This window comes from Pan paniscus, chromosome Y, assembly GCF_029289425.2.
Source record: "Pan paniscus chromosome Y, NHGRI_mPanPan1-v2.0_pri, whole genome shotgun sequence".
Lineage (NCBI taxonomy): Eukaryota > Metazoa > Chordata > Mammalia > Primates > Hominidae > Pan > Pan paniscus.
Genome location: NC_073273.2, coordinates 9,675,481 through 9,689,253, shown reverse-complemented (window position 1 = coordinate 9,689,253; position 13,773 = coordinate 9,675,481). Strand labels below are relative to the sequence as shown.

Here is a 13,773-nt window from a genome sequence, read left to right as displayed (position 1 = left end):
ACAGCTTTTTTCTCTTGGTCCTAAATCAGTGAACCACCCTACCTTACAAATTTTGACAAACTAAAATCTCTTAAATATTTTGTCTTAAGAATGAAATATTTTATCTTAAATGTTTATCAAAAGAGTAATACCTTTAAAAGACTCGAGGTTCCATCTGAACTTTCGATTTTTTATGCTTTTCACCTTTTTGTCTTCAACGGAGAAGAACAATTACTTGGATGTGCATTCTTGTTTCGAGAAGTAAAAATAAACCACAGAAGCCCTGTGTGTCCCCGCCCACAGTGTGTGTGCCAGTGAACTAATTTTTCATAATGGAAGTCATTCCTATCATCAATGGAAAACAAATAGATCATCTCAATGAAGGAAGCCATTAATTTCCCTCAAGTGTCATGCGCTTTAGATTTGAATTAACCAGGAATCCAGGGAACATTCTTATGTTACAGTAATTCAAGCAAGACTTAACAAGGGTGTTAAGTGGACAGAGTAATCCATCTGATAGGACAAGAATCAGAATACAGATGGGAAGAAGAGAACCTGAGGAAAAGGGGGTGCAGCATACGCCCCTGGAAGCAAACTTGGACTGGCAGCCATCTCCACCTTTGGGTTCTTCTAGTACCAGCTAGCTGACACTGACAGCCTCTTCCTTAAACTCTGATTTCAAAGCAACATTCTGAAGCAAAGCACAATCTACTTTTTTACAGCCTTATTTAAGGATCAGATGAGAATGCACAAAAATTACCTTCAAAAACAACCATTTACTACCAAACTCCTAAGCTGCGTATTCTACACAGCATTTCTCACTGCTTGTAAGACAAGAAGAGGACAGGGATTCCTTTTCGGGCACCTGCCACTCCTCTGAATTTGGACACTAATTGACTCCCTTCACTCACCTCAATGTAGTTACTAAAGGTGAACAATGCAGCAACTTGTACAGAGAATTAGGTCATAATTATTACCCTTTCTTGATCCAGTTTGTCTAGTTCCCTCTGTTCCCTTTCTAAAATGTAGGTTACTCTGCCTTTTTTCTTCTCTCTGCCTTCATTCTTTCACTTGCTGTTTCCACATTTTTTTCTTCTTCCTTTTGTTCTTCAATTTCTTTCTGATCTAGATCTAATAGAACAGAAAATAAAAAATTGCTGCCCGTGTCACATTGTTCAAATGAATGCAGGACCATTCTGCAGGAGTCCTTGCCAAGATCCAGAGAGATTCTGCTGGGCTTTTGGTTGACATGTGACCTGCTTCAAGTTGCTCTTCCCTGTTCATTGACTTCAGGCCCCCAATCCCAACTCCTTGCCACTGCATTCCACTTCACTTGGCTGAGATGAATACAAGTCACCCTCATCATGGCCGACTCCAACTGACATAGCCTCCCTCCATGTCACAGGTTCTTGTCCTTTACACAGATCTCCTTTCTCTTCTTGAAAGCAAAGCCTACATTTCAACCTCTGCCTTTCATTATAATACCTCTCCTATCTGTATGACCCTGACTGAGCCACTGATCCCTATTTCTATACAGAGCAGTTTTATAATTCTTACTCCCATAAAGATGCTCAAGTCTGTTCTACTCTGAAAAACAGAACAGACATCAAACCCCTGTACTCCCCCAGCCATTCTAGCCATCTCACTGTTCATTTCCCACTTCCTCCAAATGGACGGCAGCCCTTCCTGGGGTTTTCACTATTATTCAGATGTGGATCCTTTCCATATCGTTTCCTCTATTCCTGCTCTCTTCACCTACCCTCGCATCCACAGTTCTGAGAGTTTTCTACTATAGACATGTGAAATCCCCACAACACCAGCTTCATCATGGGCGTGATCATTCTAGTTCTTTTTTTTTTTTTTTTTCGGTCATGCTCTTTCCATCCTCCATCTGCCCAGCAACCAGCACTGGCACATTCATATTCCCTGTATTTCAGCTGCAACAGGTGTCTTCCACACCATCTCCCTGAAATACTTAAACAGCCCAGTCAGGACTCTCCTTGAAGTCAGTCTGTACCTTCTAGTAACTTGTGGTCATTTCCACCAGGCATTTCCTGAGGGGAAGATGTGTATCTGCTGTGCAGTGTCTGTGCTCTGGTAGAATTCAACACCATGGTAGTCTGGGCTCCAATAATCTGCCTTTATCTTTCCATATCGATTTCCTGTAACACCACCAGCTTTGTACTAGAAATATTTCATCTCTCTCAACCCACTCACTGGGGCCTGGCCATGGCTGTGTCTTCCTTGCTTGGCATTTGCCTTTACTGTATCCTGAGCCTGTATTAATCCCATGCTGTCATAAAGCCTGATATGCTATTCAAGACCTAACTGAAATGTCATCTCCTCCTTATTTCTGAAGGGACAAGTAACCAAACCAGTCCAGCACCTTACTTGCACGATATCTTGCACCTGCTTCTTGAAAACCTACAGATACTTGTTTCATCCACTTCTATTTTATCCATGGAATGCCCATGTTTTAATAAATTGTCTCTTCCCTTTGCATCTTGGCACAGATCTCTGCATCTCACATGTTTAATTGCATCTCATGCTCAGAAACAATTTTACTGACCTTTCTCTTCAAGTTCCGACACGTAACTTATTTTTTTATAAAGCTAGCAATGCTAATAACAAGAAAAATTCATAGGCTTACTGGAGGATTCTGCACCCTTTTGCTCTTCCTTATTTTAAAGTCATCAGCAGGGAGTTAGTTAGTTTCACGAATAAGAGAGAAGCAACACAATTTTTTCTTTCATCACCACCCATCTCTTCTCAATACTTCTGATGAAATTAAAATACAAAAAGGGACACTTGATCATTTCTGCAGACAGAAATGCAACTTCCTCCTTGTTTAAAGAAGAAACAAAAGTTACTCTAAAGTGAGATTGCTTTCTTATGTGGAATAGTATTCTCAAAATAGCAATGTTGTTTAAGCACATTTATATTGAGAAATAAATAGGAAGAACAAACTACTTTTCTACTCTGGTGTGTGTTTTGCACCTGTATGGTGGAATACAGAAATGTCTTTGGACACAAAGGCAAAGAAATAAAGTATGTTTATTGGGTACCTCATATCAGAGACAACAAATTTCAGCCTTTTCCATATCATCTGTGCCCAGATGCAGAGGTGAAATGATGAATATAAAAATTTCTCAATAACAACTATGTTACTCGCTATGCTGCTTAAAAATTTTAAGGGAAATATTATAATGTACATTCTCTCTCAGAGGTAGAACACCTTGTTACTCAGTTGATTTCTTTTATTCCAACATGTTATTTTTATTCCCTTGCTCAGGCCTGTGAAAAATGGCTGCCTGTCAGAAACTCCCTCTTGTGGCCATGTCCCCTGTGCATCAGCTGCAGCCCGTTTCTTCTGCAGTCCTGGGTAATGGCTTGCTGACCATCTGCCTCAATGTCTAGAAATCAGGAAGACAAAGGCTTGGTTTGGTTCACTGTTGTATGTTCAGCCCCAAGGAAAGTGCCCAGCAGACAGAGGCTCTAGATCAAGTCTCACTGAGTGCTTTCCAAAGCAGATTTACTCTGGAATCAGCAAAACACAATTTCTCAAAATCCCTTGCCTATTTAAGTAATTCTGTGTGTTCCTGAGTGCCATGACTACACCCAAAAAACTGCTAACCAGACGTTTTGGTAATGTTTTGAAGAAGATGTATTTTCAATATTTGTGGGGGACAAAGAGGTGGCTTAACTTGAGAAATTATCTTTCATATTTGAGGATTAAACACTTTGATCCCAAAAGAAAGGATCCTGGATGTTTGCTCAGCCCTGGAACAAAGTGCAAAGCTCCAGCATCTCTCTTCCCATCTCCCTCCACCTCCAGCAAGGAAAGTTGGTAATCTTAAAGAAGGCTGGAATAAGAAAGTGGGACAGACAAGAGAAGTCTGATGGCCAGTTTTTGTATAGTGCTAAGTTAAACCAGTGTTACAGCTTTTCCAAAAATTGAAATACGAAATCTATTTCCCCAATTCCTTATTTTTTTTACTTTTTTAAAATATTATACTTTAAGTTCTACAGTACATGTGCATAATGTGCAGGTTTGTTACATATGTATACATGTGCCATGTTGGTGTGTTGCACCCATTAACTCATCATTTACATTAGGTATGTCTCCTAATGCTATCCCTCCCCGCTCCCCACACCCCAAGACAGGACCTGCTGTGTGATAGTCCCCTTCCTGTGTCAAACTGTTCTCATTGTTCAAGTCACACCTATGAGTGAGACATGTGGTGTTTGGTTTTTTGTCCTTGTGATAGTTTGCTGAGAATGATGGTTTCCAGTTTCATCCATATCCCCACAAAGACATGAACTCATCTTTTTCTATGGTTGCATAGTATTCCGTGGTGTATATATGCCACATTTCCTTAATCCAGTCTATCACTGATGGACATCTGGGTTGGTTCTAAGTCTTTGCTATTGTGAATAGTGCCGCAATAAACATACGTGTGCATATGTCTTTATAGCAGCATGATTTATAATCCTTTGCGTATATACCCAGTAATAGGGATGGCTGGGTCAAATGATATTTCTACTTCTAGATCCTTGAGGAATAGCCACACGGTCTTCCACAATGATTGAACTAATTTACTGTCCCACCAACATTGTAAAAGTGTTCCTATTTCTCCACATCCTCTCCAGCACCTGTTGTTTCCTGACTTTTTAATGATCGCCATTCTAACTGGTGTGAGATGCTATCTCATTGTGGTTTTGATTTGCATTTCTCTGATGGCCAGTGATGATGAGCATTTTTTTCATATATCTGATTGTTGCATAAATGTCTTCTTTTGAGAAGTTTCTGTTCATATCCTTCACCCACTTTTGGATGGGGTTGCCTGTTTTTTTTCTTGTAAATTCGTTTGGGTTCTTTGTAAATTCTGGATATTAGCCCTTTGTCAGATGAGTAGATTTCGAACATTTTCTCCCATTCTGTAGGTTGCCTGTTCACTCTGATGGTAGTTTCTTTTGCTGTGAAGAAGCTCTTTAGTTTAATTAGACACCATTTGTCAATTTTGGCTTTTGTTGCCATTGCTTTTGGTGTTTTAGGCATGAAGTCCTTGCTCATGCGTATGTCCTGAATGGTTTTGCCTAGGTTTTCTTCCAGGGTTTTTATGATTTTAGGTCTAACATTTAAGTCTTTAATCCATCTTAAATTAATTTTTGTATAAGGGGTAAGGAAGGGATCCAGTTTCAGCTTTCTACATATGGCTAGCCAGTTTTCCCAGCACCATTTATTAAATAGGGAATCTTTTCCCCACTTCTTGTTTTTGTCAGATTTGTAAAAAATCAGATGGTTGTAGATGTGTGGTATCATTTCTCAGGGCTCTGTTCTGTTCCATTCATCTATATCTCTGTTTTGGTACCAGTACCATGCTGTTTTGGTTACTGTGGCCTTGTAGTGTAGTTTGAAGTCAGGTAGCGTGATGCCTCCAGCTTTGTTCTTTTGGCTTAGGATTGACTTGGAAATGTGGGCTCTTTTTTGGTTCCATATGAACTTTAAAGTAGTTTTTTTCCAATTCTGTGAAGAAAGTCATTGGTAGCTCAATGGGGATGGCATTGAATCTATAAATTACCTTGGGCAGTATGGCCATTTTCACAATATTGATTCTTCCTACCCATGAGCATGGAATGTTCTTCCGTTTGTTTGTATCCTCTTTTATTTCATTGAACAGTGGTTTGTAGTTCTCCTTGAAGAGGTCCTTCACATCCCTTGTAAGTTGGATTCCCAGGTATTTTCTTCTCTTTGAAGCAATTGTGAATGGGAGTTCACTCATGATTTGGCTCTCTGTTTGTTATTGGTGTCTAAGAATGCTTGTGATTTTTGCACATTGATTTTGTATCCTGAGACTTTGCTGAAATTGCTCATCAGCTTAAGGAGATTTTGGGCTGAGACGATGGGGTTTTCTAGATATACAATCATGTCATCTGCAAACATGGACAATTTGACTTCCTTTTTTGCTAATTGAATACCATTTATTTCTTTCTCTTGACTGATTGCCCTGGCCAGAGCTTCCAACACTATGTTGAATAGGAGTGGTGAGAGAGGGCATCCCTGTCTTGTGCCAGTTTTCAAAGGGAATGCTTCCAGATTTTGCCCATTCAGTATGATATTGGCAGTGGGTTTGTCATAAATAGCTCTTATTATTTTGAGATACATGCCATCAGTATCTAATTTACTGAGATATTTTATCATGAAGCGTTGTTGAATTTTGTCAAAGGCCTTTTCTGCATCTATTGAGATAACCATGTGGTTTTTGTCGTTGGCTCTGTTTATGTAATGCATTACATTTATTGATTTGCGTTTGTTGAACCCGCCTTGCATCCCAGGGATGAAGTCAACTTGATCATGGTGGATAAGTTTTTGATGTGCTGTTGGATTCTGTTTGCCAGTATTTTATTGAGGATTTTTGCATTGATGTTCATCAGGAGTAAGGGCTAAAATTCTCTTTTTTGTTGTGTCTCTGCCAGGCTTTGGTATCAGGATGATGCTGGCCTCATAAAATGAGTTAGGGAGGATTCTCTCTTTTTCTATTGATTGAAATAGTTTCAGAAGGAATGGTAGTAAATCCTCTTTGTACCTCTGGTGGAGTTTGTCTGTGAATCTGTCTGGTCTGGACTTTTTTTTTGGTTGATGAGCTATTAATTATTGCCTCAATTTCAGAACCTGTTATTCATCTATTCAGAGATTCAGCTTCTTCCTTGTTTAGTCTTGGGAGGGTGTATGTGTCCAGGAATTTATGCATTTCTTCTAGTTTTTCTAGTTTATTGTATTCTCTGATTGCAGATTTGTATTTCTGTGGGATTGGTGGTGATATCCTCTTTATCATCTTTCATTGTGTCTATTTGATTCCTCTCTCTTTTCTTCTTCATTAGTCTTCCTAGGGATCTATCAATTTTGTTGGTATTTTCAAAAACCAGCTCCTGGATTCATTGATTTTTTGAACTGTTGTTTTTCTCTCTATCTCCTTCAGTTATGCTCTGATCTTAGTTATTTCTTGCCTTCTGCTAGCTTTTGAATGTGTTTGATCTTGCTTTTCTAGTTCTTTTAATTGTGATGTTAGGGTGTCAATTGCACATCTTTCCTGCTTTATCTTGTGGGCATTTAGTGCTATAAATTTCCCTGTACTTATTGCTTTAAATATGTCCCAGGGATTCTGGTATGTTGTGTCTTTGTTCTCATTGGTTTCAAAGAACATCTTTATTTCTACCTTCATTTCGTTATGTACCCAGTAGTCATACCGGAGCAGGTTGTTCAGTTTCCATGTAGTTGAGAGGTTTTGAGTGAGTTTCTTAACCCTGAGTTCTAGTTTGATTACACTGTGGTCTGAGACACAGTTTGTTATAATTCCTGTTCTTTTACATTTGCTGAGGAGTGCTTTACTTCCAACTATGTGGTCAATTTTGGAATAAGTGTGGTGTGGTGCTGAGAAGAATGTATATTCTGTTGATTCGGGGTGAAGAGTTCTGCAGATGTCTATTAGATCTGCTTGGTGCAGAGCTGAGTTCAAATCCTGGATGTCATTGTTAACTTTCTGTCTCGTTGATCTGTCTAGTATTGACAGTGGGGTGTTAAAGTCTCCCATTATTATTCTTTGGAAGTCTAAGTCTCTCTGTATGTCTCTAAAGATTGCTTTATGAATCTGGGTGCTCCTGTGTTGGGTGCATGTATATTTAAGACAGTTAGTTCTTCTTGTTGAGTTGATCCCTTTACTATTATGTAATGGCCTTCTTTTTCTTTTTGATGTTTGTTGGCTTAAGTCCGTTTTGTCAGAGACTAAGATTGCAACCCTTGCCTTTTTTTGTTTTCCATTTGCTTCATAGATTTTCCTCCATCCCTTTATTTTGAGCCTATGTGTGTCTCTGCATATGAGGTGGGTTTCCTGAATACAGCACACTGATGGGTCTTGATTCTTTATCCAATTTGCCAGTCTGTGTCTTTTAATTGGAGCATTTAGACCATTTATGTTTAATGTTAATATTATTATGTGTGAATTTGATCCTGTCATTATGATGTTAGCTTGTTATTTTGCTCGTTAGTTGATGCAGTTTCTTCCTAGCCCTGATGGTCTTTAAAATTTGGCATGTTTTTGCAGTTGCTGGTACCAGTTGTTCTTTTCCATGTTTAGTATTTCCTTCAGAAGCTCTTTTAGGGCAGGCCTTGTGGTAACAAAATCTCTCAGCATTTCCTTCTCTGTAAAGGATTTTATTTCTCCTTCACTTATGAAGCTTCATTTGGCTGGATATGAAATTCTGGGTTGAAAATTCTTTTCTTTAAGAATGTTGAATATTGGTGCCCACTCTCTTCTGGCTTGTATAGTTTATGCTGAGAGATCAGCTGTTAGTGTGAAATGTCCTTAACATTTTTTTCCTTGTTTTCAACTTTGGTGAATCTGCCAATTATGTGTCTTGGAGTTGCTCTTCTCGAGGAATATCTTTGTTGCATTCTGTGTGTTTCCTGAATTTAAATGTTAGCCTGCCTTGCTAGATTGGGGAAGTTCTCCTGGATAATATTCTGCAGAGTGTTTTCCAACTTGGTTCCATTCTCCCCGTCACTTCCAGGTACACCACTCAGATGTATATTTGGTCTTTTCACATATTCCCATATTTCTTGGAGGCTTTGTACTTTTCTTTCTATTCTTTTTTCCCAAAAGTTCTCTTCTCACTTCATTTTACTAATTTGATCTTCAGTCATTTATACCGTTTCTTCCAATTGATGGAATCAACTACTGAAGATTGTGCAATCATCACCTACTTCTCACACCATGGTTTTCAGCTCCAGCAGGTCATTTAAAGACTTCTCTACAGTGATTATTCTAGTAACCCATTCCTCTAATCTTTTTTCCAGGTTTTTAGCTTCTTTGTGATGGGTTTGAATTTCCTCCTATAGCTCAGAGAAGTTTGATCATCTGAAGCCTTTTTCTCTCAGCTCATCAAAGTCATTCTCTATCCAGCTTTGTTCTGTTGCTGGGGAGGAGCTGTGTCCCTCTGGAGGATGAGAGGTGTTCTGATTTTTAGAATTTTCAGCTTTTCTGCTCTGTTTTTTCCCCATCTTTGTGGTTTTATCTACCTTTTAGTCTTTGATGATGGTGACATACATATGGGGTTTCAGTGTGGATGCCCTTTCTGTTTGTTAGTTTTCCTTCTAACAGTTGGGACCCTTAGCTGCTGGTCTGTTGGAGTTTGCTGGACGACCACTCCAGACCTGTTTGCCTGGTTATCAACCGCAGAGGGTGCAGAACAGCGAATATTGCTGAACAGCAAATGTTGCTGCCTGCTCATTCCTCTGGAAGTTTCATCACAGAAGGTTACCCAGCCATGTGAGGTGTCAGTCTGCCCCTACTGGGGTGTGCCTCCCAGTTAGGCTACTTGGGTTTCAGGAACCCACTTGAGGAGGAAGTCTGTCTGTTCTCAGATCTCAAACTCCATGCTGGGAGAGCCACTACTCTCTTCAAACCGGTGAGACAAGGATATTTAATTCTGCAGTGGTTTCTGCTGCCCTTTGTTCTGTTATGTCCTGCCCCCAGAGGTGGAGTCTACAGAGGCAGGAAGGCCTCCTTGAGCTGGGGTGGACTCCACCCAGTTCCAGCTTCCAGGCCACTTTGTTTACCCACTCAAGCCTCAGCAATGGAGGGAGCCCTTCCCCCAGTCTCGCTGCTGTGTTGCAGTTTGATTTCAGACTACGGTGCTAGCAATGAGTGAGGCTCCATTGGCATGGGACCCTGTGAGCCAGGCATGGGATATAGTCTCCTTGTGTGCCATTTGCTCAGGTGGTAATGCAGAAATCACCCCTCTTCTGCACTGTTCACGCTGGGAAATGTGGACTGGACCTGTTCCTTTTCGGCCATCTTGGAACCACAACCTCTTTTCCCCTGATTTCTTAAGACACGAAGGAAGCATATAGATGGAAAAAGAAATAATATTTAAATATTTCCATCACACTAAAGTTATATAATGGGCCTTAACTATTATTTCAATGTTTCATAATGATTTCTCCAGATCATAGGCCCACATGGGATAGTTTTTGCAGAAGAGTTATGGGGAAAAGTCCACCTAGTATGCTAGACACTGAATAGTTAATGAAAATAATTTTAGGCAACTGATCTAGAAGCCAAAATGAGAATTCCTTCATGCAATGTGTCCCTTCCTCAGCAGGGTCTTTACGTGTTAACACAGAAATTACTTCAGAAATGTCATTAACAACATAATGACACTATAAGACCCAAGTCAATACTTTGACTAATTTACACCTACAAAAAGACCTTCAGGGATACATGAAATATTCACAGAATACACAGTACACAGAGTACACAGTCCTGACCCTGCTGATTTTTTTGTTAAAATAAAGACCTTCCTTGGGTGCTGATATGAGATTGGCACAGCAGCTGCAGCAGTGCCCACATGAGACATACCTCCAGATATGCATCCACATGAGGCATACCTCCAGAAGAGAACTCATCCATTTCAAGACACCTGGGCACGTTTCCTGCATCTACATGAGGCATAAATGGTTCTCCCATGAGTCCTTCCTTAACAATAATAGCAAGAAAAAGGAGAGCAGTGACATGGGGAGGTAACTAGCTGGAGCATGGGAACTGCAGCCAAAGTAGTTAGGTGCACCTTTTCCTAAGAGGATTTTGTGAAGTTCCACACATAACCACTTGCCAAAGTACTTGCTTGTCAGAGTGTTCTTGTACTTGAAATAATTAACTTTGTATACAGAATTGGATTGCTCAACAGGAAAGTCAACTCAGTGACGGTGAAGAATTCAAATGGCTTGTTGATAATCATTAGAATTCTATTGAAATGACAGTGATTTAACCAAAGACTTTAACAAACATTCACAAAATTTACTAAGCCCACTCATTTAACTTTGCAAAATATTATACTTCCAGATTTGAAGATAACTTTTACAAGACTAACCAGTGGGTTACATACAAATATAGATTTCTCAAAAGATTTCTCAAGCTGGAAAGAATCTTAGAGATGATAAGCTCTACATGCTTATTTTACACTTACAAAGTGATGACAAAGAGAAACAGTCTAAGGCAGGGCCATAGCCAGGACACCAGATTCTGGACTCTTAATATTCTTTTATCTCCACTCTTTCACTAAAAAATGAGGTTTTCTAAATCTGAGGAAATCAACATAATCAGTAAATTTAAAGAAAAATAACACCCTTGTATTCCATATAAAGGAAGATATATATATATATATATATATACACATATATTTTTTTTCTGCACAAGATCTTCAGTTTATTGTACATATTAAAACCTGAGAGGTGCCTTCTTTTTTTATTATTATACTTTAAGTTTTAGGATACATGTGCACATTGTGCAGGTTAGTTACATAGGTATACATGTGCCATGCTGGTGCACTGCACCCACTAACTCATCATCTAGCATTAGATATATCTCCCAATGCCATCCCTCCCCTCTCCCCTAACTCCACAACTGTCCCCAGAGTTTGATGTTCCCCTTCCTGTGTCCATGTGATCTCATTGTTCAATTCCCACCTATGAGTGAGAATATGTGGTGTTTGGTTTTTTGTTCTGCGATAGTTTACTGAGAATGATGATTTCCAATTTCATTCATGTCCCTACAAAGGACATGAACTCTTCATTTTTTATGGCTGCATAGGATTCCATGGTGTGTATGTGCCACATTTTCTTAATCCAGTCTATCATTGTTGGACATTTGGGTTGGTTCCAAGTCTTTGCTATTGTGAATAATGCTGCAATAAACATACGTGTGCATGTGTCTTTATAGCAGCATGATTTATAGTCCTTTGGGTATATACCCAGTAATGGGATGGCTGGGTCAAATGGTATTTCTAGTTCTAGATCCCTGAGGACTTGCCACACTGACATTCACAATGGTTGAACTAGTTCACAGTCCCACCAACAGTGTAAAAGTGTCCCTATTTCTCCACATCCTCTCCAGCACCTGTTGTTTCCTGACTTTTTAATGATCGCCATTCTAACTGGTGTGAAATGGTATCTCATTGTGGTTTTGATTTGCATTTCTCTAATGGCCAGTGATGATGAGCATTTTTTCATGTGTTTTTTGGCTGCATAAATGTGTTCTTTTGAGAAGTGTCTGTTCATGTCCTTCGCCCACTTTTTGATGTGGTTGTTTGTTTTTTTCTTGTAAATTTGTTTGAGTTCATTGTACATTCTGGATATTAGCCCTTTGTCAGATGAGTAGGTTGTGAACATTTTCTCCCATTTTGTAGGTTGCCTGTTCACTCTGATGGTAGTTTCTTTCGCTGTGCAGAACCTCTTTAGTTTAATTAGATCCCATTTGTCAATTTTGGCTTTTGTTGCAATTGCTTTTGGTGTTTTAGACATGAAGTCCTTGTCCATGCCTATGTCCTGAATGGTAATGCCTAGGTTTTCTTCTAGGGTTTCTATGGTTTTAGGTCTAAGGTTTAAGTCTTTAATCCATCTTGAATTGATTTTTATATAAGGTGTAAGGAAGGGATCCAGTTTCAGCTTTCTACATATGGCTAGCCAGTTTTCCCAGCACCATTTATTAAATAGGGAATCCTTTCCCCATTGCTTGTTTTTCTCAGGTTTGTCAAAGATCAGATAGTTGTAGATATGCGGCGCTATTTCTGAGGGCTGTTTTCTGTTCCATTGATCTATATCTCTGTTTTGGTACCAGTACCATGCTGTTTTGGTTACTGTAGCCTTGTAGTATAGTTTGAAGTCAGGTCGTGTGATGCCCCCAGCTTTGTTCTTTTGGCTTAGGATTGACTTGCCGATGTGGGCTCTTTTTTGGTTCCATATGAACTTTAAAGTAGTTTTTTCCAATTCTGTGAAGAAAGGCATTGGTAGCTTGATGGGGATGGCATTGAATCTGTAAATTACCTTGGGCAGTATGGCCATTTTCAGGATATTGATTCTTCCTACCCATGAGCATGAAATGTTCTTCCTTTTGTTTGTATCCTCTTTTATTTCATTGAGCAGTGGTTTGTAGTTCTCCTTGAAGAGGTCCTTCACATCCCTTGTAAGTTGGATTCCTAGGTATTTTATTCTCTTTGAAGCAATTGTGAATGGGAGTTCACTCATGATTTGGCTCTCTGTTTGTCTGTTGTTGGTGTATAAGAATGCTTGTGATTTTTGTACATTGATTTTATATCCTGAGACTTTGCTGAAGTTGCTTATCAGCTTAAGGAGATTTTGGGCTGAGACAGTGGGGTTTTCTAGATATACAATCATGTAGTCTACAAACAGGGACAATTTGACATCCTCTTTTCCTAATTGAATACCCTTTATTTCCTTTTTTTTTTTTTTTTTTTTTTTTGAGATGGAATCTTACCCTGTAGCCCAGGCTGGAGTGCCGTGGTGTGATCCTGGCTCACTGCGAGCTCCACCTCACAGGTTCATGCCATTCTCCTGACTCAGCCTCCAGAGTAGCTGGGACTACAGGTGCTTGCCACCATGCCCGGCTAATATTTTGTATTTTTAGTAGAGATGGGGTTTCACTGTGTTAGCCAGGATAATCTCAATCTCCTGACTCATGATCTGCCCACCTCAGAAGAAATACGTTCTCTAAAATCACTCATTTTAAATCTGATAAGTTAATGATGTATTTATGAGCTTAGCCCAAACTCTGAAATTTGTCATGCTGAGATTTTTAAAAGTAAACAGACACAACCATAAAAAGTTTCATGATAGGAAAATGAGGTGACACAGCTGTACTTGTAGTTTTATCACAGAATAAAAATGTTCCAATTTGTAGCTGCTTTTTTTTGATACCAATAGATATGTTTCACCAAAAC

General features: G+C 39.4%; 1 pseudogene; it reads right to left on the bottom strand.

The window, feature by feature from the left end:
- Positions 1–938: 938 nt before the first annotated feature.
- The window catches only part of LOC129393059 (centriole and centriolar satellite protein OFD1-like), a 54,036-nt pseudogene continuing 41,201 nt past the window's right edge, over positions 939–13,773 (bottom strand).